The sequence below is a fragment of the Amblyomma americanum genome, chromosome 2, assembly GCF_052857255.1.
Source record: "Amblyomma americanum isolate KBUSLIRL-KWMA chromosome 2, ASM5285725v1, whole genome shotgun sequence".
NCBI lineage: Eukaryota > Metazoa > Arthropoda > Arachnida > Ixodida > Ixodidae > Amblyomma > Amblyomma americanum.
The window spans coordinates 140,472,457-140,484,081 of record NC_135498.1 but is presented as its reverse complement, the minus strand read 5'-3'; the positions used below and the strand labels follow the sequence as shown (position 1 = coordinate 140,484,081).

At 50.4% G+C, this 11,625-nt stretch overlaps 1 pseudogene across 1 annotated transcript in view; it reads left to right on the top strand.

Annotated features, from left to right (window-relative positions):
* The first annotated feature begins 212 nt into the window (after positions 1-212).
* Positions 213-11,625, top strand: part of LOC144119120 (membrane metallo-endopeptidase-like 1) — a 33,226-nt pseudogene continuing 21,813 nt past the window's right edge. The window contains exon 1 of the transcript XR_013312266.1: positions 213-292. The product of XR_013312266.1 is annotated as a membrane metallo-endopeptidase-like 1 (transcript). The remainder of the gene's footprint in view (positions 293-11,625) is intronic.

Below are 11,625 nucleotides of genomic sequence, written 5' to 3'. Positions count from 1 at the left end.
AATTTTTCTGTCGTTTTTCAGCAATACATTTGTCAAAATTCACGCTTGGCGCTAATATTCTGTCGTAATCACCTATGAAAATTTCCTTGTTTATGCCACTACACCTTGGCCAATTCCACCATGTGGGTATGTGCCATGTTTACTGAGGTAAGGAAGAAGTCTCATGCGCCCGTCACCAGCGCCATCATCAGAATCATCACCAGCGCCATTGGGGAACGTCCACTGCCAGCCAACGCACTCCGGTTTCAGCATCTACTGCTACTCGACCAGCCTTGCTTTATCATCCATGTCGGTGAGCAGATTATTCCGCTGTTCGTCGCACGCAGCATGCACCATTCGCGTCGCGTCTTTGGGCGATCCGTTGGTGACGCGCCTTCGGGTGCGTTAAGCGGATCACCTGGAAGAACCAGCAGATAAGCGCTGCTTGTTCCGTCCTTTTTTCCTTCGTCCACTCCTAGAGCCATGCCAGTGTCTCTGGCAATTTACTGGAGACGGCACGTAATACGCGTTAGCCCTTGCTTCGGCTTTGGGAAAAGAAAATAATGTGACGCATTGATAGCAAATGCGTCTCGTTTGCCGCCCTCTCTGCAAAAGTCGTGTAGCGCATTTTGCAGCTGTGTATACATATTCTGTAAATGTAAACCGCGCGTGCTGGCCTAAGCGAGGACTTCGGCCTTCCTGTTTCCAATCGTTCTCCCACAAACACACCGTGACGCCGCCCGAAAGCGCGTGTCTGTTTCTTCGTTGTGTTTGTTTGAGAACGTTGTTCGGAACTGAACATAACATTAGGCGAACCGAGCTTTTGGTAACGAATTTTGATTGTGGACCTCAGTGTTGGACGGGCAAAACAACGATTTCGTATTTGGGAAGAACTGGCGAATGCACAAACAGCACGCGTTGTCCGAAACCACGGAATCAGTTGAAGCATGTGCTCACATTAAAACCGACGTGAACCCGAACCTCCCTGGTAATCATAAATGGTGCCTGGAGAGCATTATCCACTCTTTCCCCGTCTGTTTTGCCTCGTCCACAAAGGTTAGGCAAATACCGCTCATAAAGCACAGAATTATAATCGACGAAAGCCAGAAACCGTTATGCCAGCCGCTTGTTCGAAAGAACGTGATGCAATTTGCTGGCAGGCTCAAGAAATTCTCCAGGCCGACGTGATACAGTCGTCGACGAGCCCATGGATGTCGCCTCTTATTCCAGTTGCATAGAAAGATAGAACCTTTCGCCTATGCGTTGTTTACAGACGTGTAAACAGTCGTCAAAAAAGACGTTTACCCTCTGCTGCGCATTGATGCCTCGCTGAACCGGCTGCGTCGCGACAAAAACTTTTAGACACTAGATTTATGCAGTGGCTATTGGCAAATAGAGGTGGACGAATGTGGTCCGGAGAGGACTGCCTTTATTATCCTGGTTCTTACGAATTCAACGTGATCCCTTTCGGCCTGTGCTCGGCTGCTGCAGCCTTCAAGTGGATGATGGACACCTTGTTTTCCGATTTGAAATGGCAGTTCTGCCTCGTGTACCTCGATTTTGTGACTTTCTCCGATACGTTCCAAGAGCACATGAAGCTCTTGCGCCCTGTTTTCGAAGCCATTCGTTCGGCCAGCCTCTCTCTCCCTTTCTCTCTCAAGCCCAAAAAGTGTCACTTCGATTTCCAAGAGCATAAGTTTTTGGACCACATCGTGAGGTCTAAGGGCGCTATCACAAACCCGCCTCACGAAAAAGGAACCACTATTTTGGTGTAGGGGCAGCAACAGGCCTTCGGAGAACTCTGAAATGGTCTCCAAAGTACGCCCATACTTGGACACTTCCACGAGTCACTCTCCACAGAAGTGCTCAGAGATTGCAAGCGACGTCGGCCTCGGTGCGGTCCTGATGTAGTGGCAGCATGATCTTGAACGGGTAGCCGCATACGCAATCCACTCCTCATCACTATCCGATGCAAGCTATTCCTCCATCTAAAAGGAAAGCAAATCTATTTTGTACGCAGTGACAAAATTTCTCCCGTATTTGTATGACTGCTCTCTCCGTGTCGTCAGCAATCATAACTCGCGGGGTTGGCTGGAGAGCCTCGAAGATCCTACGGGGCGGCTTGCAGGCTGGAGCCTTAGATCGCAAGAATTTATGACCATCGTCTGTAGTTAGGGAAGAACAGCGAACCTGTCTATCCTGTGCTTCTATTCAGGACAACCGAGCTGAGTTAGAAGGCTATTGTGCTCCAACCTAAGGAGAGCGCAGCGAGCTTTGGAAAGAGAAATGATAGGTGTAGTACTAAGAGACAGGAAGAGGGCAGAGTGGGAGAGGGATGAAGCTAGTCGAAATCAAGAGTAAAAAATAGACTTGGGCAGAACACTTAATGCGAAGGAAAGATAACCGATGGACCTAAAGGGTTACAGACTGCATTCCAAGGGAAGGAAAACGTAGCAGGGAGCGGCAGGAAGTTTAGTGGGTAAATGAGATTAAGAAGTTTGCGGGGATAGGGAGGCCACAGCTGGCAGAGATGAGGGTTAATTGGAGAGACATAGGAGACATTTCTCCTGCAGTGGGCATAGGCTCCACGTCAATTCTAAGTCTAAAACAAAGAGACGAACGTGAACTACATCCCTTCATTGAGTACCCTGAAGGAAGCGCTCAGTCTACGCCTCGTGCCTTCTCACCGGGACTGTCGTCAGTCTGTTGACCGATGACACGGCCTTCTGTACAAGAACTATGGCCTGACGAAAGCTCCTGTCTGCTGGTCGTACGTACTTAAGGCCTTTTCGACTAAACCCAGGAGGCGGCCGCGTTGAGCCTTCTGGTTACCGCGGGTTTTGCCGAACGTTGGCACGGATACTCCGAATGTACAGTCGCGGACGAAAGAATATGTACCACAACGGGCCGGTTCAATCTTCTGACGCGTTACCTAGCGAAAAGCTTACGATATTTGATGCAGATGCAGTTTATATTTGTTTTTCTCTAGCACCTAAAGGCAGCAAATATTTATATTTCCATTACGCAACGCGGCCGAAGAGTTTTAACGCGGAAGCGTGGCCCATATTATTCTCTCCGTGACTGTACTACTGGCCCAGGCCTGCTCCAGGTGTGAAGCATTACGTCAGAACATGCGGCGAGTGCCAACGTCGCAAGCCGCTGCTAAGCCAGCCGGACTACTGAAGCCCTTCGATCCGCCACTAGCCCCGTTCTATCAAGTCGGCATGGACTTGGCGCATTTCGGGTACTCTTGCTGGCTAACCGGTACATTTTGGTAGCCACCGACAATCTCAGCAGATCATCATCGTCAGCCTGACTACGCTCACTGCACGGCAAAGGCCTTTCCCATGTCTCTCCAATTAACCCTGTCTTTTGTTAGCTGCGCCCACCCTATGCCTGCAAACTTCATAATCTCATCCGCCAACGTAACTTTCTGCCGCCCCCTGCTACGCTTGCCTTCTCTTGGAATCCGCTCCGTTAACCTCAAGAACCAGCGGTTATCTTGCCTTCGCATTACATGCCCTGCCCAAGCTCATTTCTTCCTCTTGATTTCAACTAGGATGTCATTAACCCGTGTTTGTCTCCTCACCCACCATGAACACTTTCGGTCTCTTAACGTGACACCTTCCATTTTTGTTTCCATAGCTCGCTGCGTTGTCCTTAAGAAGCTGCCCGCTGTTGGTTAGCCTCCACGTTTCTCCTGTAGCGGCAAGATACAGCTGTTGCACACTTTCCTCTCGAGGGAAATTGGTAAAGTGCCATTCATGATCTAAGAGAGCCTGCCATATGCGCGCCACCCCATTCTTATCCTTCTAGTTATTTCCCTATCATGACCTGGATCAGCTGTCACTACCTGCCTTGAGTAAACCTTTACCACTTCCAGCACCTCGCTGCCATTTGTGGACTCCATTTCTCTTGATAGACTGTTGAACATTACTTTGGTCTTCAGCATGTTAATTTTTAGACCCACCGTTCAGCTAATGCTGTGAGGAAAAGGCCTTTCTCCGTCGTAGCGCTGCTGGCATGGCGACATTCGTCATTCAAATCATTCTGCTTCGCCACGACGCAGCCACGATAGTTTTAACTGACAGAGGAATAGCGACACACCACCGAAAAAAATTCGCTTACCACCCTCAAGCGAATGGACTCATCCAACGTTTCATTAAGGCGATCGCCGACAAGATTTCAATGTGTCAACGTTGAAGATCGGAAATGGAACGCAATACTCCATCACGTCAACTTCGCACGTAACAATGCGCTCCAAGAAACGACACGTTTCGCTCCGTTTCTTTGACATGCATGGTCGCGAAGCTATTGCCATGCTGGGCGCAAGCCTGCTCCCAGATAGTGCGGTCTCCTCTGTCGTCGGGGCTGTTCAATTCGTTAGCCACGCCGAGGCCAAATCTCTCGAAAGTGAATCAGGGAGTAGCAAGCAGACGTTTACCTCTGCAGCCTCCGCCACAGGAGTGCGATTTACCAGCCTCTCCAACAGGTCTGACTGGAGAGCCCAGCCACACTAGTAACCATTCTAGTGGCGTCGTCACGCGGCTCAAGCCTATAATATGAAACTTGGCTAGCCTTGGGCATACAGCGTTGTAGAGGGCTTTGCTCTGAAATTTTTATTCACCGATACTTTGGCCCTAAGAGGTGCTCCGCCAACTCAGCGAGGTAAACTATAAAGTTCTCCCCTTAGGAACAGTTGGCTCCTCTAGACGACCGACTTCCGAAATCGCCAGTATGAAGCCGTACTACGGAAGTTAGCCACTCACTCTTGCCTACGCCAGGCACCCGCCATTAGCGACGTTCCATCTGTTTCGGCTTACCACTGCTTGGACTCCACGCGGCGCACCGAGTCGGCGCGTTTGAGAGCGGGGTATTGACGCCACACTATATAGTAGCCATTCTGGTGGCGTCGTCACGCGGCTCAACCCTATAATATGAAACTTGGCTAGCCTTGGGCATACAAGGTTGCTAGCGGTTCTGCTATGAAACTTTTATTCACCGATACTTTGGCCCTAAGAGGTGCTCCGCCAACATAGCGAGGTAAATTATAAAGTTCTCCCCTTAGGAACAGTTCGCTCTTCTAGACGGCCGACTTCCGAAGTCGCCAGTATGAAGCCGTACCACGGCCGTTAGCCACTCTCTTGCCTACGCCAGGCACCCGCCATTAGTGACGTTCCATCTGTTTCGACTTACCACTGCTTCGACTCCAAGCGGCGAACCGAGTCGGCGCGTTTGAGAGGGGGTATTGACGACACACTATACAGTAAGCATTCTAGTGGCGTCGTCATGCGTCTCAATCCTATATTATGAAACTTGGCTAGCCTTGGGCATACAAGGTTGCTAGCGGTTCTGCTCTGAAATTTTTATTCACCGATACTTTGGCCCTAAGAGGTGCTCCGCCAACTCAGCGAGGTATACTATAAAGTTCTCCCCTTAGGAACAGTTCGCTCCTCTAGACGGCCGGCTTCCGAAGTCGCCAGTATGAAGCCGTACCACGGCCGTTAGCCACTCACTCTTGCCTATGCCAGGCACCCGCCATTAGCGACGTTCCATCTGTTTCGACTTACCACTGCTTGGACTCCAAGCAGCGAACCGAGTCGGCGCATTTGAGAGGGGGTATTGACGCCACACTATACAGTAACCATTCTAGTGGCGTCGTCATGCGGCTCAACAATATAATATGAAACTTGGCTAGCCTTGGGCATACAAGGTTGCTAGCGGTATTGCTGTGAAATTTTTCTTCATCCATAATTTGGCCGTAAGAGGTGCTCCGCCAACTCAGCGAAGTAAACTATAAAGTTCTCCCCATAGGAAGAGTTCGCTCCTCTAGACGGCCGACTTCAGAAGTCGCCAGTATGAAGCCGAACCACGGCCGTTAGCCACTCACTCTTGCCTAAGCCAGGCACCAGCCATTAGAGACGTTCCATCTCTTTCGACTTACCACTGCTTGGACTCCCAAGCGGCGAACCGAGTCGGCGCATTTGAGAGGGGGTATTGACGCCACACTATACAGTAACCTTTCTAGTGGCGTCGTCACGCGGCTCAACCCTACATGAAACTTGGCTAGCCTTGGGCATACAAGGTTGCTAGTGGTTCTGCTATGAAATTTTTATTCACCGATACTTTGGCCTTAAGAGGTGCTCCGCCAACTCAGAGAGGTAAACTATAAAGTTCTCTTCTTAGGAACAGTTCGCTCCTCTAGACGGCCGACTACCGAAGTCGCCAGTATGAAGCCGTACCACGGCCGTTAGCCACTCACTCTTGCCTACGCCAGGCACCCGCCATTAGCGACGCTCCGTCTGTTTCGGCTTACCACTGCTTGGACTCCAAGCGGTGCACCGAGTCGGCGCGTTTGAGAGGGAGGTATCGATGCCACACTATATAGTATCCATTCTGGTGGTAGTCACACGGCTCAACCATATAATATGAAACTTGGCTAGCCTTGGGCATACAAGGTTGCTAGCGGTTCTGCTATGAAACTTTTATTGACCGATACTTTGCGCCTAAGAGGTGCTCCGCCAACTCAGCGAGGTAAACTATACAGTTCTCCCCTTAGGAACAGTTCGCTCCTCTAGACAGCCGACTTCCGAAGTCGCCAGTAGGAAGCCATACCACAGCTGATAGTCACTCACTCTTGCCTACGCCAGGCACCCGCCATTAGTGACGTTCCATCTGTTTCGACTTACCACTGCTTGGACTCCAAGCGGCGAACCGAATCGGCGCGTTTGAGAGGGAGTATTGACGCCACACTATACAGTAACCATTCTAGTGGCTTCGTCACGCGGCTAAACCCTGTAATATGAAACTTGGCTAGCCTTGGGGATACAAGGTTGCTAGCGGCATTGCTCTGAAAATTTTCTTCATCCATAATTTGGCCCTAAGAGGTGCTCCGCCAACTCAGCGAAGTAGACTATAAAGTTCTCCCCATGGGAACAGGAAAAAAGGGGGGTGAAGAGCGCCTTTGTGTAACCCCCCTTTTAAGGCGCTCTTTGTGTCACCCCCCTTTTTCCTGTGTGTGTGTCTCTTGCGCCTTTCAGAATTTCAATCATGAACCAACTAGCCCCAAAGCAAGTTCTTCTGGAACAGTTCGCTCCTCTAGACGGCCGACTTCCGAAGTCGCCAGTATGAAGCCGTACCACGGCCCTTACCAAAGTACTCTTGCCTACGCCAGGCACCCGCCATTAGAGACGTTCCATCTCTTTCGACTTACCACTGCTTGGACTCCAAGCGGCGAACCGAGTCGGCGCGTTTGATAAGGAGGTATTGATGCCACACTATATAGTAACCATTATGGTGGCGTCGTCACGCGGCTCAAGCCTATAATATGAAACTTGGCTAGCGTTGGGCCTAAAAGGTTGCTAGCGGTATTGCTCTGAAATTTTTCTTCATCCATAATTTGGCCCTAAGAGGTGCTCCGCCAACTCAGCGAGGTAAACTATAAAGTTCTCCCCTTAGGAACAGTTCGGTCCTCTAGACGGCCGACTTCCGAAGTCGCCAGTATGAAGCCGTACCACGGCCGTTAGCCACTCTCTTGCCTACGCCAGGCACCCGCCATTAGTGACGTTCCATTTGTTTCGACTTACCACTGCTTGGACTCCAAGCGGCGAACCGAGTCGGCGCGTTTGAGAGGGGGTATTGACGCCACACTATACAGTAACCATCCTAGTGGCGTCGTCACGCGTCTCAACCCTATATTATGAAACTTGGCTATCCTTGGGGCATACAAGGTTGCTAGCGGTTCAGCTCTGAAATTTTTATTCCCCGATACTTTGGCCCGAAGAGGTGCTCCGCCAACTCAGCGAGGTATACTATAGTTTTCCCCTTAGGAACAGTTCGCTCCTCTAGACGGCCGACTTCCGAAGTCGCCAGTATGAAGCCGTACCACGGCCGTTAGCCACTCACTCTTGCCTATGTCAGGCACCCGCCATTAGCGACGTTCCATCTGTTTCGACTTACCACTGCTTGGACTCCAAGCAGCGAACCGAGTCGGCGCATTTGAGAGGGGGTATTGACGCCACACTATACAGTAACCATTCTAGTGGCGTCGTCACGCGGCTCAACAATATAATATGAAACTTGGCTAGCCTTGGGCATACAAGGTTGCTAGCGGTATTGCTGTGAAATTTTTCTTCATCCATAATTTGGCCGTAAGAGGTGCTCCGCCAACTCAGCGAAGTAAACTATAAAGTTCTCCCCATAGGAAGAGTTCGCTCTTCTAGACGGCCGACTTCCGAAGTCGCCAGTATGAAGCCGTACCACGGCCGTTAGCCACTCACTCTTGCCTAAGCCAGGCACCCGCCATTAGCGACGTTCCATCTTTTTCGACTTACCACTGCTTGGACGCCAAGCGGGGCACCGAATCGGCGCATTTGAGAGGGGGTATTGACGCCACACTATACAGTAACCATTCTAGTGGCGTCGTCACGCGGCTCAACAATATAATATGAAACTTGGCTAGCCTTGGGCATACAAGGTTGCTAGCGGTTCTGCTATGAAACTTTTATTAACCGATACTTTGGCCCTAAGAGGTGCTCCGCCAACTCAGCGAGGTGAACTATAAAGTTCTCCCCTTAAGAACAGTTCGCTCCTCTAGACGGTCGACTTCCAAAGTCGCCAGTATGAAGTCGTACCACGGCCGTTAGCCACTCACTCTTGCCTATGCCAGGCACCCGCCATTAGCGACGTTCCATCTGTTTCGACTTACCACTGCTTGGACGCCAAGCGGGGCACCGAATCGGCGCATTTGAGAGGGGGTATTGACGCCACACTATATAGTAACCATTCTAGTGGCGTCGTGAGGCGGCTCAACTCTATTATATGAAACTTGGCTAGTCTTGGGCATGCAAGGATGGTGGCGGTTTTGTTCCTCATTGTCTAGAGCTCCGTGCTGCTTTGCGCGGCCTAGCACGTTATATCAACCATTTGTCGGTGACAATAATAAGTTACCAGTTTCTGCGTACAACTATACTAGTTGATTGCTTTCAGCACGGCGCGATGTAGCGAGAGCGCTAAATGACATGGAGTGAAAACGAGCTGGGCCCAGCATTCTTGGCCTACAGATCGTCGGCAGTCCTTGTAGTTTAGGGCTAGATCTGCGTCTGATTGAGTCTAAGTTCGTCTACTCTAGCTTAGCAGGCGCCTCGTCGCCTTTACAGGCCCCTTCTGACTTCTTGCTTTCTCTGACTGCGGTAGCCCCTATGCTTTGCTCCTAATTCTCCACACGTATTAGTCGCGGATGCAAGTCGCCCATTTCTGTTGCCGCTTCGCTCGTTCCTGTTCGCGCGCCGCTCTTCTCGCCAGATAGCGGGTGTAGTCCCACGAACACGCTCGGAAGTGAGCTGTGTTGAACGGAGTTCTGCGTCGCCTCGGAAGTTTTTCAAGCTCACTGCGACAAACCATGTGAAGTGTGAGTGCTGTACAATGCCGGAATGCGCTCGAATTTCAGCAACTCGTTATGCGGCTCATAATTTACACGATGATTCACTCGCGTTCATTACTCCATCTACGGACTCCCTTTATTTAAGAACAAACTACATGAGCTAACTGAATTGCATGTTCCTCGAAGAATCATCACTACTAATGGCAGGTCACCATGGTTCACCCGGTCATTAAAACGCCTTGGTAACAAAAAAAGACGGTTATATTCCAAGGCAAAGTCATCGGGAAAACCTGAACATTGGGCAGCACTCAGAGGTGTGGTTGAGGAGTACAAAAATGCGTTAAAGATAGCCAAGGAGCGATATTTTAACGTCACTCTGCCATCACTTTTACTAACTGATCCAAAAAAGTTCTGGAACGTTGTCAACGGTTCAGTCCAGCCATCAGTTTCTCTTCTCGATGCGCAATCAAATCCCATCCCTATTAGCTAGCGACAGTGCTAAGGTACTTAATGAAACTTTTGCTAAGGCATTTTATCTCTCCTCAAGCACATCACTACCGGATTATAATGGTCACATCACATTCCCAATGGATCCCATTCATTTTGATTTTGAAGGCATTGTGATGACCCCCATAATGCGCAGGTCCACACGGGACGGAGAGGCAAAGAGACACCGTATGGCTCAGTTTAAACAAACAGGTATATTCAATAATTACACATGATGAAGATTATCCATCAGAGGCTGGGGCGTCCGAGCTTACGTGCCGACGACTTCATGGGGGCGATGGAGTGGCTCCGGAGTTGGGCTCGAGCGGTTGCTGGCAGAAGCTGCACGCCGTCGGGGCTTCGGCGCTGAAGGCCCTCTTGGCGAATGATGTCGTCCTGAGCGTGTATGCAGTAGAATTTCAATAGTCGTCCGTTTCTTCGAGGATGGTTCCCAAACCCTTCCTCTAGTGTCGTTCGGCTTGGAAGATGAACAGGAGGCGAGCTTGTAGATGATGACAGCAGAGCATAATTTTACAACAGAACAAACTTTGCACTACTTTACTCATCGACCGGGCAGGTTAGTGCCTAAGTAGCATCACATTTCATACTAAGCATGGAGCCCCAGCTCAGACTGAACTGCATCCGTTTACATGCGCTTTTAAGCACTTGATTAACAAAGGACTAAGGGCGGTCATTTCCAGTGGCCCGCCCAAAGCATCAATTCTCCAATCCAAAATAACATGCGAGATGGGGACCACCCCTTGGGCTGGGCTTAGCCTCGACCCCAGAGTCTGTTAACAATACAGACTAAATAAACAACAAAAACGCCACCACTCTCTCTCAAGTGAGAGTATACACAGGCTCTCTCTTCGGAGCTAATTCACTAGCGCCTGTCTTTCCACATTCTTGGCGAGTACTGCCTGTCCGCCATGACAGGTGTCCGTCGCGGCCCTTCTGGGAAGCTGTGGGTGCCTTCCCGGCGATAGCCCACGACAAAGGGGGGGGGGGGGGGAAGAATGTCGTCTTCGCGGTTTCGCATAGCGTCGGCTGTGGTACGGCGCGCTCTGGCCCGCTGACAGCTCCCTTGTCCTGGAATGTAACCGGAAATTGGGGAGGATACAGCCTGTTTCCCCGGGGCGGCGGCGGGACCGGTTTTTCTGGTCGTCACTCAAAGAGCATGGCTGGGTAATTGATGATGCCGCTGTCACGGGTCTCCGTCTATGCCGCGCCGTCGAACGTGGATCCTCGTAGCACACACGGAATGTCACACTCGCTCACCCTCCAGAAGAATGTTCTCCGAACATTTGAGTCCACGCAGCTCCCCTTGTCTTTCTGAATCGCCTCGCACAGTGCGTCCGACAAAACACTTTTCGCTGCACTCAACACCACTGCACAACACCATATGCCTCCGCTGTCAATACTGGCGTCTCCAGGGGCAGCACTGATCTTCTTTTACAGATAAACATGAAACTCAGCACCCAAGCCTCTCCTTTCTAGTCCAAACTGGACGAAATAAATTTACCACAGTTACAAAGGAGCTCCCACTTCTAGCACGATCACGGCACAGACAAAAATATAGATAACGAAAGGAAGTAGGGCAGGTTCTGCATGCGCTCCGCATGCTCTCCTGTGCAGGTGTTACTTAATGACAGAAAGGTTTAACTACCAACTCCGATAACTTAACACATAAGCACATAGCAATGTTATGAGCTGCGGCATTACACAATTCTAACCAGTTCACAACTCCGCTCTGTTTACGCCATTAGTCCGACTTAGCT